A 6,668-nucleotide genomic window follows, 5' to 3' on the forward strand; every position below is an offset into this window, starting at 1 on the left:
TAGAAATAGCTCTGTCTCTAGACTACATACTTTTAAAATATTTATTTACTTATTTTTCAAAGAGAGGGGAAAGAGGGGATCAAATGAGGAAGAGAACTATCTGTGCAAGAGAGAAACCTTGATGAGTTGCTTCTCATACATGTCCTGACCAGGAATGAACCGCAACCCAGGCATGTGCCCTGACCGGGAATCGTACCAGCCATCTTTCCCCCTGCAGGACGACACCCAGCCCGCTGAGCCACACCATCTGACTGCACTGCATTCTAATGTGTCTGAGTGTCATTGTCCAATCACTAGAGAAGACCTGTGAATCCGCAGGGAAGCCAACACAGATTCAGAGAGTACTAGGTGGCCACAAGGCTCCCTTCTTCATCATATTGGATGACCTAAGCCCCTCAGTCTTTCTATGGGTTCCAACACAATACTGAGAGAACTCAGGGGAGGGAGAGAGCATGTATTTGAAAGACTGCTTTTCCCTCGAAGGAGTCATCCATTAAAAGACTATACATACACCAGAATACCTTTCATTAAAAATTGAGTCAGAATTTCTCTATTCTATTCTAGTTAGTGTGGTGGAGACATTTTTGTGAGCACTTTTAGAACGTATAATACACTTTCAACACACGAAATGAAATATGTACGTAGTTAAAAGTATGTTTGAGTGCCAACCTTCTTATTCTGTCTGAGAAATATTAGTATAAACTGGTAAATAAAATGATGTAGGTTCCAACTTTCAATGAATGGAGGTAAAGAAATTCCACCGGTACTTTCATTTAATTAGCTAGAAAATATGTCTGGAGAAATATTGGGTTCTAAAGCAGAAACTTTATTTTTATAATATAAATGTGTGGATATTTATTGCCATACTTAAAACAGAATCTGTTATACATATTCTTTAATATTCTTAATAATATCCTCTTTCAGAAGAACATATGACCTACCTCTCATGGCTAATGTAGGAGTTAAACAGAATCCTTTGTACCAATAAACATGAAAGATAAGCAGAGATGCATCAAAAGCATTGTTTAGCATATAATATTCTTGACTATAAATTTTTAAAGCATACATATTTGAGCATTGGAACACATTTTTCATGAACTTATAAATTCATAAATGCCCATTCTACATTTTTAAATTTCATAAGTATTTCTGTTACTTATTAATAATCACACCAACATGTATGAAATTATCCAAATTTTTCATAGGACAACACATTCTAATTTAAACTGTTTGATTTTAGCCACTTGAATTTAAAATTTAAACTCAACCCTAATCATTGCTAGATATCATAAAAATAATCTAGCCTGTATACAGTGCTTGCATTTTATTTTAATGGATTTTTAAGGCACCTTTTCCTGATTTATTTCTTTTCTACATCAATCTATTGATGCTTACCATGTATTATCATGCTTCTAATTAGGAAACAAAGAGAAAAGGAAATGTTTCAGGTACGTTAAAGTAACAAAGCATCTGTCTCTCTTCTCTCTAGGTGCTATTGGGAGGGATGGGGTTGAGAGGGGGCTGTTTCCTCTCTCTTCTGAGTCATGCGGTATGGGCCACTACTTGGTCTCATAGGCCCATGGATGCTGCTTTTAGCTGTATCATGAAATTCTTTGCACTGTATTGCTGGTCAGTGCCTGAAGATTTCAGACCCAGATCCCTAAAATGATACTATTCAAGGAAATCTAGGAGAGAATTTGTTGTGGGGAACAGTGTGTGCAGTTGCTCTCTTGTCCCTTCACATCACTGCCAAATTTTTCTCAATATTTGGTGGTAATCACAGAGAATCAAAAGAAAGTATAGGAAAGTATACTTTCTACTAGGAGTATTCTAGGAGAAGAAAGTATACTAGGAGAAGAAAGTATAGGGAAATTTAACTTTATCGTTAAATTCTAATATATACACCAAAAAGTCTACTTTTGAGAGCACCAGCATCCAGTTTCTAAAGTCAGCTTTTTGCCCTGACTGGTGTGGCACAGTTTTGCCCTGACTGGGTTGGGCATTGTCCTGCAAACCACAAGGCCACAGGTATGATTCCGGTCAGGGCACATGCCTGAGTTGCAGGATAGATCCCTGGTTGGGGTTGGGGGGCCAGGGGTGGGGGGCAGGGGTGTGTGCCAGAGGCAACCAATGATGTTTATCTTGCACATTGATGTTTCTCTCCCTTTCTCCCTCCCTTCCCCCTCTCTAAAAATAAATAAATCTTTAAAAAAATAAAGTCAGCTTTCTCCATTGCTAACTTAGTGCCCAACGTTGCTTTATTTCTAATTCCTTTACTGCGAGTATTCACTGCCATTTAGAATACCTCATGTTATCCACAGGATTTATTTGCCCCAGGATTTATCATCAGTGCCCTCCACCCCCAAACCAATCATTCTAGACATTAATGACTTCCAAGTTTCATGTGCTTGGTCATTAAAAACCCAGGCCCTCCTGAATGGTGCTGGGCATCATGCCCTGTGTCCTTCTATGCCTCCCGAGGAGACCTGGACGTAGTTCTGACGTCACAGACATTCTCACTACCAGTGCGGTTTTTAGATACTATTTACTCCCCATAGTCTAGAAAGTAGTTGTAGACACTCACCTCTTCTAAAGGTAAGTATTAATTTTCAAAGCAGAGTTTAATGCCCTAGTGGAGGGAAAAAAACTTTTTTCCTAAATTTTAAAGTATCTTCCTCATGGTAGTTTGTATGCCTTGAGACGTGGATGATGATAAATGATTATAATTTTTTTATTTTAAGCCTTTGGAAAATTATTTATTGTATAAAAGAGATATTTCTTAGGCACTCATTATTACAGACACTGTGTTTTGAAGGTGAAAACTACTCGGTGAGATGCCCTCTTCCCACATCCCCACAGCCGGCTGTGCATCCCGGGGAAGCACTCAGAATGCCACTCTGTAACTGCCAGTTTAGGTGCATGGCTGTTCATCAGATTACGTGTATATGAGGGTTGGGGCTTAAGGTTGCTTTTTCTTTCTCGTCACCAGCACTTCATAGAGTGTACATGATATGTGCAACAGCACACTCAGGAGTGGTTGTTTGACCTGCGTTCGTAAATGACTGAGCTATGGATCTTATAACAAGATCATTGACAATCTAGAGGGAGAAACGGACATCTCTGCACCTAGCTGAAAATTCTGTGGTGGGATAATATATTGCAAGATTATTTGGTGGTTTGTTTTTGTTGCTGTGGAACCAGAAAAGCACGAGAAGTACATTTGCCTCACTGAAATAGCCCCAAAGTCTGTATATACACCTGTGTTTTAAATTCTGGTTTCCTTGTCAGTGGGGTAGGAAATAAAAACTCCTTTGTGTTTCTTGGAACTTCCTGATAATAATCCCTAAACAGATTGGTTTTTTTTTGGGGGGGGGTGTTGAAGCCCATTGAGAAACTCATTCTAGGAATTGATTACCTGACAAGTACTTAATCCAGGAGGGCAAGACTTGGGTTCCTTTCTCTCAGAGCTTTGGGGGGATAGCTGCGCACTATGCCTCAGGATGCTGGACAGTCGTCTATAGTTAGAGAACTCAAGACTTCATCTGAGTGTGGGAGGAGAGGAGCCATTTGGATGATCTTCAAGGCTGAGGTGGTCTCATTGAAGACAACACGGCCCTTTTCCTGCCCAGTAGGAATCCCTACAAGTCCTTGATAACCTCAGCAGTTGTCCAGTAATGCTTTCTATTGGGATCTCCTGGCAATCGAGGGATTGGAACCAAATGGAATGGGCTGTAGTGTTCCAAGGTAACATAACCTCATTAATTAATTATAAATGAAATGGTTTGGGAGAGGCAGAGAACAGTTAATGGTTTCCAAGGCTTTCGTATTGAAGAGAAGGATATAAAACTTAGAAGGAATTTTTAAGCTTTGATTATATATAGAAGAAGAAAAGAGCAATTGAAGAAGAATGAAGAGCATAAGCAAGAGTATGGAGTTAAGAAAATGTATGTTGGAAGAAAAGTACTTAGTTTGATATGACTAAAACAGTGCTTATCAGCATTTACTGGGCGTGAGAGTATTTTGTAGTATTTTAGTATATGATACACATACACATACACACACATGTACATACACACCAGGACATAACTGGAATAGTCTAAATAATACGGGTGAAATGGGGTTCTATTATGAAGATTTGGAAGTTCTACAGGTGTATCTAATGCACTCAAAGGGTGAAAAACATAGGGATAAAGGGGTAGATTAACCCGAAAGAAGAATGGGACTTGAAGTAAAATCTAAGGAGAACTTGATTTTGAATAATGTTGAACAACTTGTTCAAAAGTTTGGACTCTGAATGGAGGAAATTCCATTTTTCTTTATGTGTTGTTTTATATTTTATTATATGGATATGTGTCATATTATAATACTATTTATGTTTATTATTGATCAAAAGTGTCTCCACACCCTCATTCTTTCTTTCCTTCATGTATTTAATAAGCACATGTTGAGCACCTTTTATGTGACAGAGATATGTGGATATGGATAAAAAGGATACAACCAGATTTGAAGTTCTTTGTGTGGTTCTCTTAATACTTCACTGGACTGTAAATACAAATTTTACCATTGGCAACAATTTAGAATTTATTTAACTAATTACTTGTGTGTGGAAGCTTAACCTATTTCCAACAACAACAAAAAGAAGACATATTTTCCCACAAAGCCATTGAGCATGTTTACTTCTGAAAGCAAAGTGCTGCCTTTTGCAAATATCTAAGGGAATAAAATAGTAACCTAATTAGCTAATAAGATCATTGTAATGAGGTTTTCAAGGAACCTTTTGAAACCCTTGCTATCTTGGTTGGTCTTTGTAATTTAGATATTTACTATACATGATGAGTATCTTTAAAAAATTTGCTGTTGATGGGATTTTAAAGAGTCGTGGTTGAAGTCGTTTTTGACAGCTACTTGTTCTGCAAAATGTGATACATTCAGTGTGTGTGTGGGTGGTGTGTGCATGTGCGTATATACACTTTCAGGCAGAATTACAGTTACAAATGGTTTTGGCTTCAGATTCAGACCTCAGAAAATGACTTAATTCCACACCCTGACACTTTCCACTGTTATAGGTTAATCTTCTATAAACTCACTTTGAAAAGATGTGTTATGGTTATTCTAGAACTCCTTAAAGTAGAAATATTTCAGAAGTATAAAATGTTAATCGTATGAGAACTAAAAGAACACATTTCTTCCCTCATGAAAATTTTGGTCAGTCATGAGAAAGCCAAAGAAATATATTCCGTAAAATGGTGAAATAATGTATGGAAGATCTGTGAAACTAAAACCACCACACAATCTAAGTGAAATGCCCATATTTATTTATATAATGAGGGTGACCCTCCGTGTATAGAAGATACCTCTTTTTTGACTGTGGTTTTCTTGTCTGAAGAAACACTGTGTGGCCTATATTCTACTTAATTAAAAGCAATAGAGGGCCTTCCAAGATGTTAAAGGGGCCAGAGCTGAACAGTGTGTTGACATTAGATGAATGGGCAAGGCCACCTGCTAGCTCCACTCTTGGCTTTGTGGATGATTTGCATTCCTGTGGCCTGTTGCTCGGCATGACCACTCTCAGCACTTCACAGCCCAATGGCCTGTTTAATATCATGGATGCCTTCCAGTCCTGCAGTCTCTCTTCTGCATTGACATCAGCACACAATAGCAAGAGGCTTGACCCATGCTTTCTCTGCACAGAGTATGATGTTTTTACTTAATTTAGGCCACATTAAAGAAAAGGAAATGCCTTTCTACAGTCTGGATTAAGATTAAATAAATTTCTTCTTGCCTAAAATCTTTACCAGATTGCTTGTTCTTTCATGAAAATGTTGTTCTGCGTTTTAATTGGAAAATAGTGTAAGTTAGACCCAAAATATAAATCTTGATATTATTAATATCTATAGAATGTTCCTATTTTGTTTCTAATTTTTTTTTGTCAACAAAATAAGTCACTCGAGTGCATTGAGCTCGGACTGCAGAGGCTCTGGTGGGATTAGTCTCTAACCCTAAGCACTGTCGTGTTTCAGAGACGAGAAATCAGAAGCAGCAACAGAAGCGAAGGGATGATTCATAACCCTGCAAGGCAGAATATATTACAAAACCAGAGACTATCATGAAAGGAACTTGCCAAACAGTTGCTTTTAAATTATTTTAGGAACAGTAACACTAATGGGAATGGATGTAGGTAGATTTGGTGCATTTTCCATGAGAAACTGAAATAACAGCTTATATCTAGCGCTAGCAGAGATACTGACGTTATGAATAGACTGCATCTTTGTTGTTTTTCTTAAATAGTTAAAACTTCATGTTAAAATGGATAATTTGTATTTAATTCTGCACTTAATGTTGATAAATATGATTTATTAATAAAAGATATATATATATATGTATATACACACATACACACACACAAACAATTTTTACTTCAGGCCAAGATGGAATAACAGGTTCATTCTCCAACCTAAAATAGCCAAAATTGGCAAAACAAATTAGACAACATTTTTCAACACAGTGGATGTCAGTCAAAAAAAGCAGAGGGACCCCTGAGACAAAGGACACAAATGAGGTAAACCCCTATGATTGCTCCAGTATGCCGGCCTGAAAGATATTTCAAATCACATTGCCGTGTGTAGGAACCTAGGAGTTTATATCCTTTCAAAAACATGTGAGATGAA

The sequence above is a fragment of the Sturnira hondurensis genome, unplaced genomic scaffold, assembly GCF_014824575.4.
Source record: "Sturnira hondurensis isolate 20B ecotype Veracruz unplaced genomic scaffold, ASM1482457v3 Scaffold0008908, whole genome shotgun sequence".
Lineage (NCBI taxonomy): Eukaryota > Metazoa > Chordata > Mammalia > Chiroptera > Phyllostomidae > Sturnira > Sturnira hondurensis.